This window comes from Astyanax mexicanus, chromosome 17, assembly GCF_023375975.1.
Source record: "Astyanax mexicanus isolate ESR-SI-001 chromosome 17, AstMex3_surface, whole genome shotgun sequence".
In the NCBI taxonomy this organism is placed as follows: domain Eukaryota; kingdom Metazoa; phylum Chordata; class Actinopteri; order Characiformes; family Acestrorhamphidae; genus Astyanax; species Astyanax mexicanus.
Window position 1 is genome coordinate 22,944,532 of NC_064424.1, and position 11,589 is coordinate 22,956,120.

The window sequence follows — 11,589 nt, forward strand, 5'->3', positions numbered from 1 at the left end:
TATATTTGTTATTCCCCTGTTTGTTTATTTGTTTCTTTGTTATTTAATAAAGTCTGGTCTTATCCGCATTTACGTCCGCCTCCCGTCTGGTTCCCGTGTTACAGCAACAGATACACTGTTATCTAAACGTTTGGAAAAAAATAAGATCGACCCACCCTCAGGCTCAATGATTGGGGGGGTGTACTTTTTGAAAATCAGTGCATTTCTTTCCTCCAAACATAACTTTGAACTTTGTGGTTAGGGCACAGGAGGGTTTTCTTTTGATAACTCTCCCATAAAGGGCATATCTGTGCAGGTGTGACTAAATAGTAGACGATGTACCACAACTCTGTCTGCTAAATCTTTAAGACAATATTTGCCCTTTAATTGGGTGGGGAAAGGGGGGGCTTATTTTTCTTTCTAGCAATCTTATGGGCAGCTGTCTCTGAAAATGTTTTCCAGACCTTATCTTGATGTGCCATTTCTGAGTAAATTTCTGAGTAAATGGCACCCTGAAAAATCTGTGCTGTCTTCGTGTATCATTCTCCTGCTTTGTGGACATTAACCATTTTTCACTTTCATGGTGCTAGGCAGCAGCTTAAAAATGGCTGCTGTCTGTTTGGGGCAAGGTTAGAGCAGTCTGGGTATTTAAAAGGGAATATATATATATATATATATATATATATATACATATATATATCAGTGGTCTGATGTGCAGTGAGGCCCTTCTAACCCTTCAGAGAAGGGGTGACAATTACAATTTTTTTTATGAGCAAATATATATTATAGTTATTGTACGTGTATGGACTTATTTGATAAATTAACTTAAATAAATAAACAGCAACTACTTCAAGGCATTAGTCTGTGTTTTTCAGTTGCTATAGGACTCTTATATGACTGACAGCAGTTCTAACCAATCAAAGCTTTTTAAAATAGCTTCTGCTCACGTGTTAATCCTGTTGGATGTGGTTCTTCCTTTTTGGTGATATGCTGACATTACCCTGCATACCATCATATACCATCATATACTTCCGGCGCCGACGCGAGTAGCTGCCTGTTCCAGTAGCTCCATCGCTTTGTGTGATTTTCTGAGTTTTTTCACGTGTATTTATCGTCTCTGTGCTACTACACACATCTAGTGTGCATCTTATTTATATCCTAAGGATATTTTTAGCGTAAATATGCGGGGCAGTGAGGAATATCGTGTTTATTACCGTGAAGAACTGCTAGCCCTCTGACCCACGGGACATTGGGGCATTGTCCACACAATCCCGGGGGAACTGAGAAGGAGGTACTGAGGCTGCAGGGCCGGAGCTAAGCTAAAGGCTAAGCTAAAGGCTAAGAAGACGGAGAAACGGTGGAGGTACAAACCCTCCGTTCCGTCGGTGGTTATGGGGAATGTCAACTCACTTACCAACAAAACCGATGAGCTAGCCTGTCTGGTGAAGAATCAGAAGCTCTACAGGGAGTGTAGTGTGCTGTGTTTCACTGAGACCTGGCTCACCCTTGACACGTCGGATGCTAACGTGGAGCTACCCGGCTTCTCTACAGTGAGGGCGCAAAAGGAAGTTGCTGTTCCCACAAAGACTGTATGCTGCTTTCCAAACAACAAACCCTGGATTACCAGCACCGTCAAGGACCTCCTCAACCAAAAGAAGAGGGCGTTCAAAGATGGAAACTTGGTAGAGCTGAAGCGCGTACAGGGGGGACTCAAGTTACGTCTTAAAGAGGCCAAGGAGTCTTACAGGAAAAAGGTGGAAAGAAAGCTGCAAGATAACAACATGAAGGAAGTCTGGGGTGCAATGAAAAAAGAACAACGGCAACCCAGTAGATGGGGGTGTGGACAGAGCAAACCAGTTTAACAACTTTTACAACAGGTTTGACTGTCATACTCCTGCTGCCCCTCCTCCTACCCTCCTGCAGCATTCACCACCCTGTCACCATCACCTCCATCGCCACCATTTCCATCACCTTTAACTCCAACTCCGCCATCTTCATCATCACCACCATTACCCTCACCTTCATCTTCATCATCAGCACCATCACCCTCACCTCCTCGATCTTCATCATCACCACTACCATCACCCTCACCTCCACCATCTTCATCATCATCACCATCATCAACACTATCAGCTGGCAGACAAATCAGCTCCTTCAGTCCACCAACCTTTACTGCAGACCAAGTCAGGAGACAGCTGAGGAGACTTCACCCCAGAAAGGCAGCTGGCCCGGACAGAGTTTGCCCCAGAATGCTCAAGGCATGTGCTGTTCAACTGGGTGAGCTCCTCCAACATGTGTATAACCTGAGTCTGCGTCTAGGGAGGGTTCCTGCCACGTGAAAGACAACCTGCCTCATTCCTGTGCCCAAGAAGGCACACCGAAGGAGCTGAATGACTACAGGCCGGTTGCTTTGACATCTCACGTGATGAAGACCATGGAGCGATTGCTGCTGGACCACCTCAGACCTCAGGGGGACCCACTGCAGTTTGCGTATCGGGAAAAAGTGGGAGTGGAAGATGCCATCCTCTATCTTCTGCACAGAGCTCACTCTCATCTGGACAAGGAGGTGCTGTGAGGGTCATGTTCTTTGACTTCTCCAGTGCCATCCACCATCCAGCCCCTACTGTTGAGAGACAAGCTGATGAAGATGGAGGTGGACAATCTCCATTGAGGGGGTCGATTTCGAGGTGGTCAAATCCTACAGATACCTTGGTGTGCACCTGGACGATGGACTGGTCAGTGAACACTGACTACCTCTACAGGAAGGCACAGAGCAGACTGTTCTTCCTCAGAAACTCCTGCTGATGTTCTACCATTCTGTGGTAGCCAGCGTCCTCTTTTATGCTGTAGTGTGTTGGGGAGGCAGCATCAGCAAGAGGGATGCTGGACGACTGGACAGGCTGGTGAGGAAAGCTGGTTCTGTGCTGGGACTAGAGCTGGAGTCCTTAACACCACTGGCAGGGAGGAGAGCCCTCAGCAAGCTGCTGAACATCATGGACAATGTTCACCACCCTCTGCACAGCACCATCACCAGGCAGAGGAGCTCATTCTGGCAATTCACTCTGGCCACTCTGGTCACTGGTTTTGTTTTATCTTACCCTTCCTAGTTACTTTTGTGTACTGTGTATACCCGCTGCTGGATGTCCAAAATTTCCCCTTGGGGATCAATAAAGTATCTATCTATCTATCTATCTATCTATCTATCTATCTATCTATCTATCTATCTATCTATCTATCTATCTATCTATCTATGTGATGTCAGCGTGTGGTGCATTCTGGGTATTGTAGTCATCTAACTGAAAACCTCCATTGGAGCTCAATGTGGAAGGAACAGAGGCGCCTACAGCACCAGACGTGACAGCCAGCAAGACGTGCACCAACAATTTATGTCACCCATAATGTTGTGTGCATTGCAATATTTTGAGCACAACTGTGCTCTTACCCTGCTAATTGAACCTTCACACTTTGATCTTACAGGTGCAATGTGCAATTAATGAAGATTATATATTACATATATCATCTGTGCATCGTTGCTAATAGCAACTTAATAAGCCTTGTTAAGTTCTGGAGGTAAGTGTATGGAATGGGCTCAATTTAGAGAGTGGAAATGACACATAGAATCTGAAGTAGCTGCCCACTTTTACTGTGTGAGAAAATGTTGGATTCCCTATGGAGACTGTATTTTCACTCCGCGCCCGGAGTGAAAATCATGAATCTGATTGGTTAGTATTGGGAAGTAACAGAAGAATACATGTAACGGCGTTACGTAATCAGATTACAAATTATGAGTAACTGTAATTTGTTACAGTTACTGCTTCAGTAAGTGGTAATCAAATTACCGTTACTCTGCTAAAATAAATGGATTACATTGCGGTACCTAATTTTGGTCTTCCAATCCAACATTGACAAAACGCAATCACATTTTCCGGTGAAATCGCTCTGATATGACAGGGAACACTCCCCCCCGTGTGTGTGCAGCGGTGTCTGTGTGAGTGCAGGCAGCGAGACGGGAGGAGGGGCAGACAGCAGCTCCGCACACACATCTTCATTTATTTCTGGTTATAAAGCAGTCAGGGAAATGTTTATGTGATAATCCTGGCAAAAAATCCACCTGCATAAAGTGGCAAACAGTGTTAATTTCGTTGACGAATACTTTTCGTCATAGTTTTCGTCAACTAAGCTTTTTTTCAAGACGACAGAATTAAAAAAATAAAAACGAGACGAAATTTGTTTGGCAGGGACGAAATCCAATCAGAACTGATTTAGTTCGGGCGCCGAGTGGTCCAGCGGTCTAATGCGCTGCCACTATGAGCGGGAGGTCGCAGGTTCGAACCCCCGCTCATGCAGCTTTGCCATCAAGCTGCCGGTGCTTAGAGGGAGCAAAATTGGCTCTGCTCCCTCTGGGGTGGGTAGATGGCGCTCTCTCCCCATCACACTTAAGGTGGGGCTGGGCGGCACGAGGCGTCTGTGAGCGGATGAATCGGAACCTAGCCGCTGTGCTTTCCTCCGAGCGCGCTAACTGCTCAGGCAATGATTCATCCGCAGCAGCTCGAAAAAATGGGTGATTGACTTCACACGTGTCGGAGGAGGCGTGAGATCGTCCGCATCCTCCGAAGGTCACGGGCGTCACCGGTGATGGGGACGCACAAAGGGGTGGGACAATTGGATATCCAAATTGGGAGAAAAAATCAGAAAAAAAATTATTAAAAAAAGAAGTGATTTAGTTTTGTGAAAGGTAGGGACCAGTTAGGAAGAGATCCAATCACTGCTACTTTAGCAGAGGTAGAGAGGTGGGACAAGCGGGGTAGTCATCCAATCAGTACCCGCCTCTCCTGCAGTAGAGCTGCGCGCTCAGTTACAAACACGGGAATTAAACTGTTGTTATTACGGAGCTCGACTGGAAGTTAACTCGACAGTGTTCAGCAGGGAGAGAGACGAAATATTTCTCCTTTGACGTCGCGAAAAACAAGATAACTTGTAAACCGTGTGGAGCGACTCCATCTCCGGTAAAAACATCACTAATCTTTCAGCTTCTGCAGACCAGAGTCACACAGATCTCCATGCAGAGATCAGCGTTTTAATGCTGATGTTATTTCATGAGCTGATAGTGTGTTTAACTCGTCAGTGCACTAAAACACAGAACTGATACATCACTCACTCATTAAGATCAGATCATCTGTTTAGTCTCACAGTGGGAAAGATATAGCTAGTGTTAAAGCAGGAACAGCTCAGAAAGGAACTCAATAATATAACGAAAATAAAACAATAAAATAAGTGAATCTATGAACCCAAAAGTCTGTGTAAAGTTCCTTACAGCACTTTCTCATAAGTTTCTCACTTTAACTCATGAAGTCTCTCAGTACATACTGAGAGCATCTCTACAGGACAGTGTGTGAATGTGTGTTTTTGATCTCATTTATGAAATGTAGCTCCAGTAGGTGTGCTGGGTTACTGCTGGAGATAAAACTAGATCATTTAAAAGCTGTTTTTGCGTCCACAGCTCTGTTCAAACTATAATTTAACTATTCAGATGTTTTATGACCTGATTTCTAGAGCACAATTTTAAATGTAAAATATGTATAGTCACACACCTACAATAACAATAATAATATACATTAAGTCATATCTAAATATATTTCACATATTACACAAGTGGTTATTAAATGTTTCATTTCGTGTATAGTTTCAGAGTAGTTAATAATTCAAAGGGATCTGATGAAAAAGCATTTACATTTACACCCTTTACATTTTAGTCGACTAAATTGACTGTAATTTTAGTCGACTATATTCTTGACATTTAGTTGACTAAAACTAGACTAAAACTAAAAACATTTCAGATTACTAAATTGTGACTAAAACTAAATGCTATTTTTGTCACAAGACTATGACTAAAACTAAATCAAAATTTGCTGTCAAAATTTACACTGGTGGCAAACCTGCAAATAGATAACTTACAGTTGTTGTTACATTGTTTGGTTTTAAATGGTTTTCAATGGTTTTATCATCAATTTATAGAAGTGTTTCATAAAATTGTTTGATGAAATGGTTTCATAAGTATTTTAATAGGGTGATTGAAAAGTCTGTTTTATTTGTTTATCTATTTGTTAACTGGAAAAAAAATATAAAAGAAGTATATGCAATTGTCAAAGTCAAAAGTCAAAGTCAAAGTGTTTTTTATTGTCATTTCAGCTATATACAGAGTACACAGTGAAACGAAACAACGTTCCTCCAGGGACCATGGTGCACATAAACACAGTGTAGACAGAACAATAAGTGCAACAGTACAAAAGTGCAGACAGACAATACAACACAATACAGACAAAGAATAATAAATAACAAGACAGTGTGCAAATTATGCAGTGTGCAAAAAAGACCAGTGAGGTAGTAATTACCTCTATTACACAGCAATAGAGTCCAGTGAGGTAGTAGGGTTTTTAGTGCTTCCATTTTCTGGGGTAAGTGGGGTAAGAGTGTGTGTGCATGTACAGAAAAAACATCTGTTCAGTCTCTGCAGTTGAGGAGTCTGATGGCTTGGGGGTAGAAGCTGTTGCAGAATCGGGTCGTGCTGGACCGGATGCTGCGGTACCTTCTTCCCGAAGGCAGGAGGGAGAACAGTTTGTGTGAGGGATGGGTGGGGTCATTCACAATGCTGCTTGCTTTGCGGATGGTGTAAATGTCCGTGATGGAGGGGAGAGAGACGCCGATGATCCTCTCAGCTATCCTCACAATACGCTGGAGGGTCTTGCGGTCAGAGACGGTGCAGGTCCCAAACCAGGCAGTGATGCAGCTGCTCAGGATGCTCTCAATGGTCCCTCTATAGAAGAGTGTGAGGATGGGTGGAGGGAGACGGGCCTTTCTCAGCTTCCGGAGGAAGTAGAGACGCTGCTGGGCTTTCTTGGCTGTAGAGCTGGTGTTCAGGGTCCAGGTGAGGTTATCTGCTAAGTGGACACCAAGGAACTTGGTGCTCTTAACAATCTCCACAGAGGACCCGTCGATGTTGAGTGGAGAGTGGGTGTGTTGTGCTCTCCTGAAGTCAACAACCATTTCCTTTGTCTTGTCCACATTCAGGTGAGGGTTGTTGACTGTACACCAGTCTGTCAGCCGCTGCACCTCCTCTCTGTATGCTGACTTGTCGCCTTTGGTGATGAGACCCAGCATGGTTCTATCATCGGCGAACTTGATAAAGCTGTTAGAACTGTTTTGCAGCACAGTCATGAGTCAGCAGGGTGAACAGCAGAGGACTCAGGACACTGCCCTGGGGGGCCCCAGTGTTCAGTGTGATGGAGATGGAGGTGCTGCCCCCGAACCGGGCTGACTGAGGTCTCCCCGTCAGAAAGTCCAGGATCCAGTTGCAGAGGGGGGTGTTGAGGCTGAGCGAGCTTAGCTTCCTGATGAGGTTCTGTGGGATGATGGTGTTGAATGCTGAACTGAAGTCTATGAACAGCATTCTGACGTAAGTGTCCTTCTTCTCCAGTTGGGTGAGGGAGAGATGAAGGGTGGTGGTGATGGCATCGTCCGTGGAGCGATTGGGACAATACGTAAACTGCAGGGGGTCCAGTGAAGAGGGCAGTTGTGTCTTGATGTTCCTCATGACTAGCCTTTCGAAGCACTTCATGATGATGGGTGTAAGTGCAACAGGACGGTAGTCATTGAGGCAGGACACTGTGGACTTCTTCGGCACGGGGACGATGGTGGTGGACTTGAGGCACGTTGGGACAGTGGCGCTGCACAGGGAGATGTTGAAGATGTCAGTGAGAACATCTGTCAGCTGGTCTGCGCACTCCCTGAGCACTCTGCCGGGGATGTTGTCTGGTCCTGCAGCTTTCCGTGGGTTGACTCTGCGCAGAGTGTTCCTCACATCCACTGCAGTCAGGCACAACACCTGCTCGTCCGGCTTGGGCATGGTCTTTCTCACCATCGTGTTGTTTTGTGCCTCAAACCGTGCATAAAAGTTGTTCAGGGCATCCGGGAGGGAGGCATCACGTTCACAGGACGGTGGCATTGTCCTGTAGTTGGTGATTGCCTGGATGCCCTTCCACATGCGCCGCGCGTCACCCGTGTCCTTGAAGTGGCTGTGGATTCTCTGGGCGTGTGCGCGCTTTGCCTCTCTGATGGCTCGTGACAGGTCGGCTCTCGCTTTCCTCAGGGCCACCTTGTCACCCACTCTGAAGGCGGAGTCGCGGGTCCTCAGCAGCGCACGTACCTCAGCAGTCATCCAAGGCTTCTGGTTTGGGCGTGTGGTGATGGTCTTGGAGACAGTGACATCATCAATACACTTGCTGATGTAGCCAGTCACTGATGCTGCATACTCCTCCAAATCAACAGAATCGCCTTCAGTAGCAGCTTCCCTAAACATGTCCCATGCAGTGCACTCAAAACAGTCCTGAAGGGCAGAGATGGAGCCTGCCGGCCAGGTTTTCACCTGCTTCTGAACTGGTCTGGAGCGTCTGATGAGTGGTGTGTATGTTGGAGTCAGCCACACACACCTGTGGTCCGAGAAAGCGATGTGGGGGTGGGGCACCGCCCGGTATGCGCTGGGGATGTTTGTGTAAACAAGATCCAGCGCGCTCGCTCCTCTCGTTGCAAAGTCCACATGTTGAGGTAGACAGCAGCTATTAGCACGGCGGAGAACTCCCGTACTAAATAAAAAGATCTGCACTTGACTATCAGGAACTCCACCAGCGGAGAGCAGTGTTTGGCGACAGTCACAGCGTTGTTACACCATTCCATGTTGATGTAAACACACACGCCTCCACCGCGGGTCTTCCCGGATAGAGCCGCGCTCCTATCCGCTCTGAACGCGGTTAACCCGGCTAGCTGAATGGCGCTGTCCGGAATGTTGTCGTTCAGCCACGATTCAAGCAAAGTATGTGGTTGCTACATTCATTCAGGCTTAAAAAAACGTTTTACACTAGAAAGTTGGCTATCTTGTTCAAGTTACTATCAAGATTGATACACCATGCTATTGCTAAATAATGCATTCGTCCGAGTCATGCTGTGCGGTATGTTTGGGTGTATTTGACAACATTATACAGACGTGCTCATAACCCGAGCTGATCAAGCAAAGTTTGTGTTATAATGAAGTTATTAAAGATGAGACAATGCAGAAGGCCAGGTAACCCTACCTACAAATTATATCACTCCTCTTATTGTACACCTTTATTTTGTATTAAATTTTGTATTTTACAACAGTAGATAGATAGATAGATAGATAGATAGATAGATAGATAGATAGATAGATAGATAGATAGATAGATAGATAGATAGATAGATAGACAGATAGACAGATAACCATAAGTAACCATAAGAGCTGGTTTTCAGACTAGATAAAAAAATTACATAAGTTTTCATTTAATTGCTGAATGCTGTATATGCTGTATTAACTACATCAGTGAATTATGTAACAGTACATGGATTATTCTTTAAATTGCACAGCATCTAAAATGAACTGACAAATAAAAACTTTGCCTCTTTCTTTTGTTTTCTAACCCCTGTATCAAATTCATATTGAACTGTGGGGTTCATACCAAGGTGTAAACCAGCCATGAATTTTATGTATTTTTACACACTGGTTCGCTGTAACACTAATTTGCCCAGGGGTGCTCAAGCCTGTGCATGCCACTGCAGACCTGAAAGAATGTTATAAGCAGAAATCCCCATTCACAGTATTTTTTACTTCATTATAATATCTTATAGCAGTTTAAAGCTTTTTAAAAGTAGAATATTTTAAGGGAGGTTTATGGAGAAAAGTTGGTTAATGAAGCAAGAATGAAAGTAGCAATCTATAGGTAGCTTGCTGGATTAGCAACACTCAGCACTCCATACTTAAGTTTCTTGGTTCTGCAGTGTGAATCCTCTAGTAGATCAGAGAGCTGCTTCACTGCAGAGTCTTCTCGTATTTTCTCACACAGATCCAGTTCTCTCAGCAGTAAAGGGTTTGTTCCTAAAGCTTCAGTCAGAGAAGCACAAGCTTCCTCTGCAGCAGAACTTTTTAAGAACCTGTAGAAAGTGAAAACACTTATTTGGTAATTTAAACTAGTTTGGATTAGTTTTAATTAATTTCACTTTAACATTCCTACAAATGTTCTGTTCCAAAACATAAGTCAGTAACACATATTTGTATTAATGTAATGAATGTCGAACATTTCAAGTAATGCTGAAATGGACATACTAATGCATCTTTCTTCCATATGTAGCAGATAGCTTGATATCTCATTGTGAAATCACACTCTGTTCCCCTAAATCCACTTAAGAGATTCCACTGGGGAGCGAAGGGGGATCTCTCCAACCTTGAATGATAACACTTTAACGACTTTTACGACCATTTGCTGGAAACATCTGTCTCGCTAAAAGCATCTGAACAAAGACCCATAAACTTTGGGGATTAACATGTCACCTGCTGATCCGCTATCTTCGGAGCACACCTCTTAAACAGTCACACCTAATTTACACACACACACACACAGTTTGACCCTTTAACTGGTCAAGGACCCGTGGACCATTTAACAAGACAATACTGCCACCCGCAGGAGAAGAAAGGAACTTTTCTTGGAGCACGAGGCTATGATCGAAAAATTACATATGTATATGCTTTTACAATAACTTAAATAACTGTTGGTTAATTCTAATATTGTGAGAAGCAGGGTATCAAGCAATGTGATGAAACACTTTCTAATCAAGAGAACAATTTTGAGGTTTACCTTCATTTTCTTCTACAGGTTCCAGGCTGAAGAATTATGTCTTGTTTGTCATTGGTTGAACTATTGCAACTAGTCAGCGTAGTTTTAACTTTTGTTTGGTTATATAGATACATTTTCCTGTTTAGTAAAGAGCAAAGCATAAAAGTATAAAGGTATAGTGAATTTCCGATTTAAAGGGTTCTGAAATGATGTTAACCAGAGCAATAGGACCTGCATTCCTTAGTGGGGGGGAGGTGTGAATTACGACGGCCACAGATTTATATCTTTGAATACACAGGCGAGTCTGCCATTTCAAAAGGGAAATTTAAGGCTGAAAAATGTTAAAACATTAAAAACAAAATGTGTTCTTAAGACGTGAATGAACATTAACTACAAAAAGAACACGGAGGGCAACAAACTAGCAGTCTGGTTAAAATAATTACTTAAAAGCTATCAGGGCATGTTTCCACAATACTTTAATCAGGTTAATAACTAAATCTTGAATTAATAAGTTAAAGTTCATAACGAGTTTCTTTCTTTCCTTTCTAAGAGTCCGGTGCGTGTGAGTTAGTGTATTCCCTGGTCATGTGTTATATTTCTTTCCATTCTTACACCTCAAAATCAACTATGATTATCTAATTGTCTGGTTAGGATTTCAGTTCTGAGATGTTTATTCATATCACTAAAATGCTATGCAACAGTGGGTGAATGTGGGGAAATTGTGGGTTTTCTATGTCAAAGTACATTTTAATAAGCAATGGTTTAATTTGATCATTTAAGAATGTTAAGGTTTAAGTTAATAAAGAAAAAAAAGGGGGAAGGCGTCTAGGCAAGACTCCACCTACCTGGAAGATGATTGGGTTTTTAGAAATTATACTTGCAGTTAGGAAACCTATCACAAGTTAGGGCCAATACGTCACGAAGGGAACGT

The 11,589-nt window shown here is 43.6% G+C and overlaps 1 protein-coding gene across 1 annotated transcript in view; it reads right to left on the reverse strand.

Moving 5' to 3' along the window:
• LOC111188389 (ribonuclease inhibitor-like) overlaps window positions 1-11,589 on the reverse strand; it is a 68,014-nt gene that overhangs the window by 25,041 nt on the left and 31,384 nt on the right. The gene's annotated exons all lie outside the window — the stretch shown is intronic.